The sequence below is a fragment of the Bidens hawaiensis genome, unplaced genomic scaffold (assembly GCF_021521415.1).
Source record: "Bidens hawaiensis isolate Kalapana, Puna unplaced genomic scaffold, B.hawaiensis_p1.1 tig00006968_1, whole genome shotgun sequence".
Taxonomy (NCBI): Eukaryota; Viridiplantae; Streptophyta; class Magnoliopsida; order Asterales; family Asteraceae; genus Bidens; species Bidens hawaiensis.
In genome coordinates, this window is record NW_027491478.1 from 1 (window position 1) to 11937 (window position 11937).

Below are 11937 nucleotides of genomic sequence, written 5' to 3' on the forward strand. Positions count from 1 at the left end.
GATTACTCTGAGTACGAAAGATTACTGGAGACTTATGGTATACCTCCTGAGTGGGGACCGGAGTTCCCTTCTCCTAGTTCTATCGCCAGTTTCCCACCGCCTGGGAAAATGGCTGTGTATTCCGATTATTTTGTTCACGGGAATTTCCGTTTTCCCATAACAAAATTTTTCGGGAAAATTTTGACCGCGTATGGGATTCATTTGTCTCAGTTACACCCACGTGCTGTGATGCGAATTCGTCACTACGAATTTGTGTATATAGCACGTGACATGGTGCCTCACCTTGACCGATTTCCTGTTTTTTACCGTCTTACTAACCATAATGGCTGGTATACATGTCAAGGATTTTCCAACCGGAGTATTGGGAATGAAGTTGAAAAGTTGTCCACAGACTGGCGTAACAAGTTTTTTTGGATATCTGAGGATGTGGTTCCTTTTACCATGGTTCGCCGCCCAGTGAATTCTGCCCTTCCGGAGGTTGTCATAGCCGCTCATGAGGGTTGTGAGTGGTATCGTGTGCTAACCACGGAGCCCTCACCTATGCATGACTTGCAGGAAGAAGCTTTAGTGTGGGCGGGTATGAGTCGTTTGTGGCCAACAGAATTCATGGAACCCATTTTTGCGGATCTTAATGAACGTAAGTTATCTTTATTGTCTCTTTGCTTTTTTGAATACTTTTATGATCAAGTTTCTATCTTTTTCAGGTCGGAGCTCTATGTTCAATGCTCTTCTTGAAAACAGGGGTTGTGTCCGCAAGAGCATCCGCGGGGCGAGAGACCAACCTATTCTTGAGAAAACCAAGTCTCAATTTCTTTTTCCGAAGAAGGTTCAAGCTGAACCTGTAACTTCGAATGCCACCTTTGAAACATGTGCGTATGTTCTAAACCCTCCTCCCCTTACTGCCATTACTTCTGACGGAACGATTGCCATCTTATCATCAAGTGATGATGATGATGGAGATGCTTCTCAGTTTTCTGCTTCGGAAGAAGAAGGAGACTCTGGTGAGGGTGCTTCTGAATTTTCCTCTGTCTCATCTTTGTTGGCAGAATTGGAGAAAAAGAGAGCTTTTGTAGCTTCTCAGACAGGTCACTCGAATGTGAAGTCTGCGGATACTGAGGAGGGACCGTCGAAGAAAAAACGAAAAATTCATCGTCCTAAGAAGCCGCAGTACAGCCTTGCTGACCGCATTGATACTGTCGAAGGTGTGTGTGAATTTTAAGTATTGTGTTCTTTTAGGATTGTTTAACTGACTATAGTTTCTTATGCAGATCCGTTGATCTTAGTGAAGAAATATCTGAGAAAATGCCTACACCAACTCCCCAAACTGAGAAACAATCGTGTCTTCCACCAGGGGGAGGAGCGGGCGATAAACCGTCCGCTCCGCCTGATGATACTAATACGGAGGGTCGTGAAACCTTTCCTCGAATTGAGATCTCTGTGAAAGAGAGGATGCTGACTCCTCCAATTGATGCTTCGGGGGAAGAACTCAACAGTCAGTCTGAACCTGATACTCGTTTCGACTATCTTTTTCAGACTGGGAGTGTTACTGGTGTTCAGGAAAACAATCCTGCTGTTAATGAGGAGGATTTCCGGACTGAGGAATCTCCTCCTCGTCATCCTCCACAACAATCTTCCTCTACCCCGGCTCTTTCAAACCTTCGAGTTCCTGTTACTACGGGAATACGAACCTGGGTGATACTCATGAGCTGTTTGTCCCTCCATGGGACATTACTAACGGGTCCCGATTCTCTCATCCTAGAACCTGTATGGAGTTTGTCGAGCATTGTGCGCCACCTTCTGAGATGACGTATCAACGTGACCTTTCTCGCCATGACCTTCATACGAATGTTGCTTATCATTTGGCTAATGCCTTGGCCGGTAGCCAGGAGGTCTTAAGTGAATGGCGTACTCTAGGCGGGAAAGTTGGAGAGGCTCGTCGGGCCGCTGAGGTTGCAAAGAAAGAGGCTGAGGAGCAACGTATTGCTGCCCAAACTGCCAAATGGATACAGGCCGACGCGAAAATTGCCCTTAAAAGTGAGCAAGATTGCAACACTGACGCCGCTCGCCCGGTGGAAAGAAAATTGTGAAAGGCAAAATGCCATTCGTGAAGCTGATCGAGCAAAGGCTCAAAAGGATAAAGACGATTTAGCCCGGGCTTGAGAAGCCAACTCCACATTGGAAAATCAAGTGGCCCTTCAGGGTGCCCGAATTCATGATCTTGAGGCGGAGCTAAAGTTGCAGAAGGAGCGAGTCGATCTTAAGGACCAGAGTGCTGCTGAAATTCAAACTGCCTATGACTCCCTCCTTCAAGCTTACGAAAAGGCAACTATGGAATCCAAAGAGCTCCTGCGAGCGGAACGTGCGGAGCAGGACCGACAGTGGTTCCTTACTCTGGGAGTTGATGCTGTAAGTTGCACTTTGACACTTGTTGTTTAATTCTCATTTTTGATAATGAAAACTTACATTTTTATCCCCACATGTCGTCCGCCATATCAAGGGAAGTAAGGAGCTTAATGATAGTTTTGCCAATGTGATGGCTGCTTCTTCTTCACTTAGGCGTGTTATGGGTTTTCACAAAGGGATGAATTATGCTCAAAGTAATCGCACATTCAAAGATCATCCGTTACATGGTGTAAATGTCAAACAAGATCGCGCTAACCGGGTTAAAGAGCACGACACCTTGGTCTTTCCTTTACAAGATATGCTTCCGGAATTTGCTTCCGCATATGACGGCGTACAACTTTTGAAGAGCTATCTTGGTGAAGAATCTGAGGATGACTCTTCGAAAGATACATCTTTGAAGGCTTCGGAAGACCCATCGGCCTCAAACCCTTAGGATAGGCTTAGATGTTCTATAAGTTTACTTTTTTCTTCCTGTCTTTGTAATTATTTTTTGGATAATTAATGAGGAATGTCTCTTTTGTCTTTTGTGAATATTCTACTTGTTTGATGAGAATATCTTTAGAAGATATTTTTGATATTTTATAATGCTTTTTGGAGTGTTTGAAAGTTTTGGATAATTATGTTGACGTGGAGGAGACAGAATTGTCTTGAGGGCAACTGACAAGACGTGTATGACGTCGTTGACAGTCTGTTTGCACTATCTTGAATTTCTCGTCTGACGTGTCAGACATCTGGCGGTCTGCGGTTTCTCTCTCCTCTGGAACTTTACGGATCGCATTAATTGTGATGGCTATAAATATAACCCTTGTGGTTTCCATTTAACTTTTATCACTTTCAGATTTCTTTCAAACATTTGAGACTTTTCAACATTCTCTGAGATTTATTCACCTTTTTGAGATTTCTTTATCTCTCTTGCTTTTAAATGGCTAAAGAAAAGAAGGGTGCCCCTTCTATTAATGAAGTTGTCGTCGATCTTAAAGAAGAAGATTTTAACGATGTTGTTAACGTATATGGGTTACCGACGGAGTGGGAGCCAAAACGTCCGGTTAGTAGTTCCATTGCCACTAATCCCCCCCCCCCCCCGAAGAAAATGGCTGTATATGTAGACCATTTTACAACAGGGAAATTCCGTATTCCGGTAACGAAGTTTATCCAGTCAATCTTAACAACGTATGGGATTCATCTTTCCTAGATCCATCCCTTTGGGATGCTGAGGGTTCGACATTTCGAATTTTGTTGCCAAGTTCACAATTTTGATCCCTCCGTTGGCATGTTTGCTGTTTTTTATAAAATGACCTTCCGCGATGGGTGGTATAGTTTTGCATCTATTGAGAAGAAGTCCATAGGTACGGAATGGATCCGTAGCCTTCATGGCTGGAAACCAAAGTTTTTCTGGATCCGAGAGGATGTCATTCCTTTCACGATGACGAAACGCAAGGCGGAAACTCCCATGCATGTGGTTCCTGCCTCCGCTCATGAAGGTCTGTCGTGGTTTAAGACACTGACCTCGACCCCAACTCCCATGCGTCCCATCCATGAGGGAGCGATGGTGAGTGCGAAGATGAGCCGTTTATGGTCGTTCCCTGAGTTGGAACCGTATTACGAGAAGACCGACAAGAGTAAGTTTAGTTATCTTTTTCTTTGTGAATGAGTAATTCCTGATTTGCTTTATTTATTTGTGTAGGTGAAGGTTCCGCCTTCAATACTTTGTTGGACCAAGAAGGGGGCATGATGGTACGCCGTCCGATTGATCCAAGAGATGGCCCCTTTCTAGACCGGACTCGCAACAATTTTTTGTTCTCTTCCGCCCTTCGCCCGGAGCCTGTGGTCTCTGCACCGATGTATGCCAAAGATGAGAAGTACGTCCAAGAAGCCATACTCAAATGTGAGGGCATTCTACAACCTCGACCCGTGACTGCCATTACTTCTAGCGGAGTGATCGTACTCTGTTCGTCTAGCGAGGAGTCATCAATTTATGAAGAAGTTTGTTCAACTGATGCTAATAAAGCTATGGGCTCAACTGCAGGTCTTACCCGTTAATGAGCCACTGCTAGCCAGACGGCGGGTCAAGATGAAGTTGATAACTCTGCGGACGGGAAGGGTCCGGAAGGTGATGATGTTGCCGCTGAGGGTAAACATCTGGTCGTTGACGCGGGCATTTCCAAAGTGGCGGGCAAGCGTAAGGTTAATCCAGTTAAGATTGTCTCAAAGAAGAAAAAATCCAAGAAGACAAATCTTTCCGCCTTGGAAGCCCGTTTGGAACAACTTGATGCGGAGGATCCTTCGTTAGGTATGCAAAGTTCCTCTTTTTTTTTTTTTTTTGCTTTGGATTGGAATGTTTCTAACCCATTGTTAATGTTTTTCAGTGAACCTGGATAAGCTTTCTGAAGGTATTTCTGGCTTGAAAAATTCCCCTCCTCGTCCGTCATCACCGCCTCCTAACACTGCTGAGGATCTGGTCCTTGTGACGGATGACTCTACGTTAAAGAATAAGGAGGTTGACACAACTGAGCATGCCAAGAAGTCGCCTTCTTATTATGTTCACCATTTCAGGGACCAAGTGGGCGTGAGCATATTTCCCCATGCTCCTCAAACTTCCCCAGATGTTCAGGAGGAAGACCCCACCCCCGCACCAACCAAATTGGTCTTTACGCCGGGGACTCTACAATCCGCGACGTGGACCTTTGTTCAGAATTTTTGCGGGAATGTCTTCCGCACGGTGAGAAAGAGAGGCGTCGCCGGAGTATTCGCCAAGAATTGTTGAACTCACATTCTTATTACTTGGCGAATACGATTTCCACGAACCAGGAAATAACCAGAGACTGGTTGGAGATGAACGATCAATGGGATGAGTTGGCGGCCGCTGCATCTAATGCTAAAGAGGAGGCTCTTAAGGCTATAAACGAGGCTAGGGAAGCCAGCCAGGCCCTGGAGGCAAAAAAGGCTGCTCGGTCCGCCGTTGAGGAGGCCAAGGTTGTTCTCCAGAAACAATTGGACGAACAAGCCAAACTAGTGGAGGCCCTCCAAGCTGAATCAGCTGCCAAGGACAAGCGTTTATTTGATCTTAACGCCAAGAACCGTGCCAAGCTTTGGAGTGCACCGGTCACAAAATGGAGCTTGTCCAGGCGAAAGCGGATCGACAATGGCTACTATCGGAAGCCATCCCCAAGGTATGTATCTTGTTCTTATCGTAGATAATCTAAGTGTTTAGAGTTATTTATTCGTTATTGTTTTGACAGGTTATCGCCGATGTTCGGGCTAGTGATGAGCTTGGGAATTGTGTTGCTATCCTTTTGAAAGCTTCTAAACAAGCTGGCCGTCAATTGGGTTTTCAATAAGGTTACCAGTTTGGCTCAACTTCCAAGCTTCCTGAGGAGTATGTCTTAGCTAGTCAAGATATTGTTGCCATCCTTAAGCAGAATTCAAAGGATTTCGATTCTTTGAAATTTTCTTTGACGGATCAGATATCCGAGGTTGCTGATAAGGAAGACAACATCCAGCAGCTAAAAACTCTTCTTGAACTTGACGGAGAAGATGAAGAAGAAGGTGCGGGAGGCGAAGGTGCGGATCATAACGATTCCGCGTCATAGATAGAATTCTCTTTTTCTTTTTAATTAGGCTCCTATATACCTTGCAATCCCTTTTTGTATGAATGAAGAAGGCTTATTTGTTATCCGGTACACTTTGTTTATTTATCATAATATACGTGTTTGGAGGATTTTCTTTATGTACAAATAAAGGATTACATACCAATACGAGATTGAAATGACTGAAATAGAAATTTCTATAACTAAGGCATAAGCCAAATTACAAGAAGTGAAATTACATAAGTTGTGAAAGTCTAATTAGGCACACAGGCCAAAAAGGAAGAGCAAACTACATGTAACATTTCTTTAGTTGGGCTCCATTCCAAGTTCTGGGGAGCTCAGTCCCATCCAACTTTTCTAACTTGTAGGAACCTTTAGATAAAACTTTTTGGATTGTATAAGGTCCTTCCTAAGTTGGGGCCAACTTTCCTGGGGGCTCTTGCCCGGAGGCTTCGTTATTGCGGAAGAGAAAGTCTCCGGCGTCAAATTCACATCTTTGGATCCGCGAGTTATAATATTTTTGCAACTAGCGTTTATAATTATGCTCGCGGATTGATGCCAACTCTCTTCTTTCCTCAAGGAGGTTAAGGTTCATCCGGAGTTCATGATCATTATCCTCGATCATGAGAATTCTGGCAGATGGGATCCCGATTTCGGCCGGAATCATGGCCTCTGTGCCATATGTTAAACTAAAGGGGGTTTCGGAATTACTGGAATTCTTTTGAGTGCGGAAAGCCCATAATACATGGGGTAATTCGTCGACCCAACCCGTCCTTTTAGTTACTAATCTGGCATTAATTCCTTCTTTAATGGTCCGATTGGTTCTTTCAACCTGACCATTCGCTTGCGGGTGGGCTACAGAGGTGAAGATTTGAGAAATGTGTAACTCTTTTAACCATTCTTGTAGCCCACTGTCCGCGAACTGAGTTCCGTTATCACTAGCGAGTTCCAGAGGAAGGCCAAATCGGCATATTATGAATTCCCACAGGAATTTCTTAACGTTTGTTGCCGTTATGGAGGCGACCGGTTTAGCTTTTATCCACTTCGTGAAGTAGTCGATGGCTACTATTAAGAATTTGACTCGTCCGGGGGCTTCGGGAAAAGGTCTCATTATGTCAATCGCCCATTTCTGGAATGGCCAAGCCGAAGTGACTGGAACTAACTCGTTCTTTGGTCGTAGCGTGTTAGGTGCATGACGCTAGCATGAGTCACGTTTTCTGATTTCTTGCACAGCATCCAAATGCATTCCTGGCCAATAATATCCGGCATTCATTAGTTTTGCTACGACCATTCGCGGGCCAGCGTGAAGACCACATATGCCTTCATGAACTTCTCTGATCAAATAGTTCGCGTCCTCGGCGTCCATACATCGAAGCAGTGGCCCGAGGAAAGAGCGTCGGTACAAAACACCGTCATGAATCTGATAGTTCAAGGCTTTGTGTTTTATCTTCATGGCAACGGTTTTTTCTTCCGGGAGGATTCCGGACTATAAATAAGCTGTTATGGGTGTCATCCAAGATTCCGCTCATGTTTGAATTATCAAAACTTGGCGTTGTAGGACAGACGGGCGATCCAATACTTCGACACATATATCTTTAGCAAAGTGTTCGAAATTTGTTGAAGCTAGTTTGCTAAGAGCATCCGCCGGTTTATTTTCGCTTCTCTTAATATGTATGACTTTACATGAGGAAAATTGAAGCATTAAATCTTTCGCCTATGATACATATGAAGCCATGATGTCGTTTTTTGCTTCATATGTACCATTGATCTGTCCCGCAATCAACATGGAATCCACCCAGACTTCCAAATGTTTAACCCCAAGCTTTTTTGCTATTCGTAAGCCTGCCAAAAAAGCTTCATACTCTGCCTCATTGTTAGTACTTTTAAAGTCCAACTTTATGGCGTACGTAAACTCATGGCCTTCGGGATTGACTAGCCTGAGGTCTGCGCCAGATCCCTCATTGCTTGAAGCTCCGTCCGTGAAAAGAGACCAAATCTGTCCCAATTCCGGAGGTACTTGGGGTTGTTGCTCGATCAAACATTCTTTTTCTTTGTGGTGCGGGACTTCTGTTACGAAGTCCGTGATGTGCTAAAAGTAGTCTAAATTTATTAACTATAAATAAGCTAATCTAGACACTAAGTAATAATTCTAGACTCTTAACTTAACTAAAACTACTAACCGGCAAGTGAACCGGTCGACTCTAGTACAGCTAAGTAAGTCCCAGACTCTGTAGATTACGTAAATTAACTAATTAGACTCAACTAACTGACACGGCTATTTATTTTATATTATTAAAAGGGGGTTTTACTTAAAAACAAAATTTAAACTAATTAAGAAAAATAAGTAAAATAAACAAAAGATAATTTTAATTGATTTAAATATGATGATGATGAAAAACCACCTAGGCTAGAATCCCCAAAGTTTTAGTTATCAATTAATTGGAAAATGCTTGTTATGGAACCGGGATCATAAAATAGTCACTTGAAAGAAAACCCAAACAGGACCCCTGACCCTTCTCAAGAAGACACCTATGGATTTCTATTAAGTTATTAAAAACACCAATATTAATATTAGACTTCCTTACAATTATCTAATTAATTATGAAAGAGTACCTTTATGATGAAATTCTACCTTACAGCGCGGAAATCAAAGGTAATTTGACAAACTTAATTGACTCGCTAGACAATATTAATTAATCAAACATAGACGGACTCCTTACGAAGAACTAAATCTAGCAATCTCAATTAACAAAGATCTAGCAATAACCTATCACCTTACAGCTTTTTAGGCCAGCAACACACTTTTATTCGTTTGACTAATAATATTATTCCTATGATCTTATTTGAATTCAATCATAAACTAGTCAAAAACACACAGTAGATGACCTAACAAAATCCTATCACATGAAACAATCACCAAGACTTTTGTGGAATAATAAAACTAGAACAATCAAAACCAAGTACACATACGCATCAATCAAATAAACCAAACAATTTACTGAATCATAAAACCATAACGAAAATCAAGTTCCTAATAAAATAAAACTTCAAACAATGGTTAATCACAAGCCTAGACAGTCTAATAATTTTAGCCTAACATCTTAAAATCAAATAAACTAAAATAATTAAGTGCAACAACCAAGTTCATGATTAAAATAATAAATTCAAACCGAACTATGATGATGCTTGGTTGAGTAGGTGTTACACCCAAACGCTTTATGCTCGAACCAAATGTCTTCTTCTCTAATTCTTTCTTGGTAATGGTCGAACCCTCAATAAAACCCAGGGACGGCTCTCTCCTTTTCGTGCTTAGGGTTCTATCTTTTTTATAATAATTTATTCCTTGCGACCCAAGTCCCCTTTTTGCCGACACAAATCCCCCCCCAGAATATTAATTAACCTCCATGTTTGATGGGTTGTATCTTGAATTTTAAGTGGGCTCGTGATATCCATACTCCATATAAATCTTTGACCCATAATTGTTACCTGCCACAACCACACAAACTTATTTTTAGTTACATAAATTCACAATTTGAAACATTGATCAGATCATTCTTTTTATTATTATTAAAATCTAGGATAATAATAATAATAATAATAATAATAATAATAATAATAATAATAATAATCTAAACCAAACATCAATTTATGGTGCATATTAATAGTAACTGGTTCCGAATTTTAATATAAAAGTCAATACAGTTCGAGCTTGTATTTAAAAATTAAGTTTTAAACATAAAATATGATTTTTAAACCGTTTTAGCTCATTGACTCTTGAAACTTTTAAAATCTAGATATGAACCAACTGAGAATAATATTCAATAAAAGTATGGCTCAAAAGTATTCAAAAGTGTAGAAATATTTATATAAAAGTATATATATATTAGACCATATCAAATATCCTCACACTTACTATTTTTTCGTCCCCGAAAAACATATTTGCAATGGAATCATAATCGGATCTTAAAAACAAAATAGGTTATTTTAAAGCTCATATAAACTCAAATAACCGTGATTGCCGATATTGTTGTCCACTTAAACCCATGCCTTAATATTTACCGGGACAAATAAGATCTGACAATTATATTACTTAGTGGTTTACACAATTAAGACCCGCTTATTTTCAGCTTTTACCGGACCAGACCACCCCAACTTGACTTAAACCTCAAAATTAGCAGATTTAAAACTTTTATTGTTCTTTTTTTTTCATGAATAGTTAAGACGATCAAGGGTATTGTTTATCCACCTAAGCTTAAGCATCAAAGTCTACCAAGCAGCCATTAGATACGATTAAGGTACAATTAATTAATAGCTAATGTTTTTCACAACATGACATACTCCCGTTATCAAGCAATACCCCGAACCATCACCATATGTGAGTATGCAAAATTTCATGTAGGGCTTACATGTAGCGTGTCCCTTGTGGTCCGTTTCTTAATGGTAATGAGACGCGAGCAAGGGTACCCCACATGGCTAACAGCGTGGATGATCAAGTCTGTAATGCATTTGTACTTTTGTACTTTTTGTGATCATGTTTAAAGACTTAAGTGGCAGAAAACTGTGGGTTTGCTCTTTTTTAGCTTTATTTCAAATATTCACAACGCCATTTGGAATTGTGAATCCCCAGATGAATAATCGGCATACAGACCCATGGTCTCCGGACCCGGGGCATCCCATCAATACAAGATTTAAGGTTATAAAACCATACGCCAATGATTCGTAAAACACTAAAACTAAGCAGTTTAAGATTTATATCACAGGCTACACGGCATACTCTAACGTTAAACCTACCAAAGCATCATATGATAACGTATTCAAAAAATTTTAAACTTTTCAAACTTTATAATATTTTCACTTTTTCATACCAAGCTGTATACTTTATATTTATTATTTGCTGCTAATTATTCATGTTTTATATATTGTTGGTTTTTTGAAGTACTTTAATTGCATAATATCTATCAGCTTGATAAGATATATTTTTAGATATTGTTGAATTTTTTGCCGCTTATGTTCGTGTGTGGAAGCCGGAGATACCATTTGCTGAACACGTTCGTAGTTGGAGGGCATTAATGGAAAGAATACCTTGGCATCATGTTTCATGCGCAAATTACCAGCTAAGTCTTTTCCATTATCTAGCTTGTTAATTTTTATTTTGCTTTTGTTTTTAATTTTTAGTTTTTTATAGTTTTTTGTAGTCCGACTTTATTTTTAAATTTTAGTTTTATTTTAAGTCGTCCTTATCCTTGCATTGAGGACAATGCATAATTTAAGTGTGGGGATAGGATATTTGAGTCGTAGTTTAATTTTGCTTTAAATTAAGAAAATAAAAAAGAATGGAAAAAATACAAAATATAAAAAAAATTGAAAAATGTTTAAAAATGTCCCTTGAAGTATAGTTTTTGCGTTAAAGTGGGAGATGATGATTTTATCGGAAATTGGTTTTTCAAACTACTAATAATATGAGATAATATAAAAGAAAGCGCACTTAACTTGGGATGTGTCACCTCGGTAAAACTCCAATGCCCTCAAAGATATCGAATCACGATCCGACCATTCATCAATCTTGGTCTTCTTCTTTCTAACTCCACAAACTTTTTCAAACTTACGCTTTCCACCACCCCGTTCTCTAAAACACTTTACCATTACCCGAGAACTCGAAACCTTTCGCTCCTTCCCCACACTTAAACTCACCGAACAGGACTCGTCAAGAATAGGACCCATGCTCGAGAAGGACAGCCCCAATGGCAATGTCTGAAGCTGATAGGTATAACGTTAAAGGTTCTCCCGCATGGGGTGCTGTTAACGTGGGAAGTTCCATTAAACATTTTTTAACCTCAAAGAAAGCTTGTACCGCTTTCACGGTCCATTTAAATTGTGCTTTCTTGAGGCAATTTCTTAGAGTTGAGATGAAAGGATGAGACTTGGCTGCATGATTTGCCAAAAAACG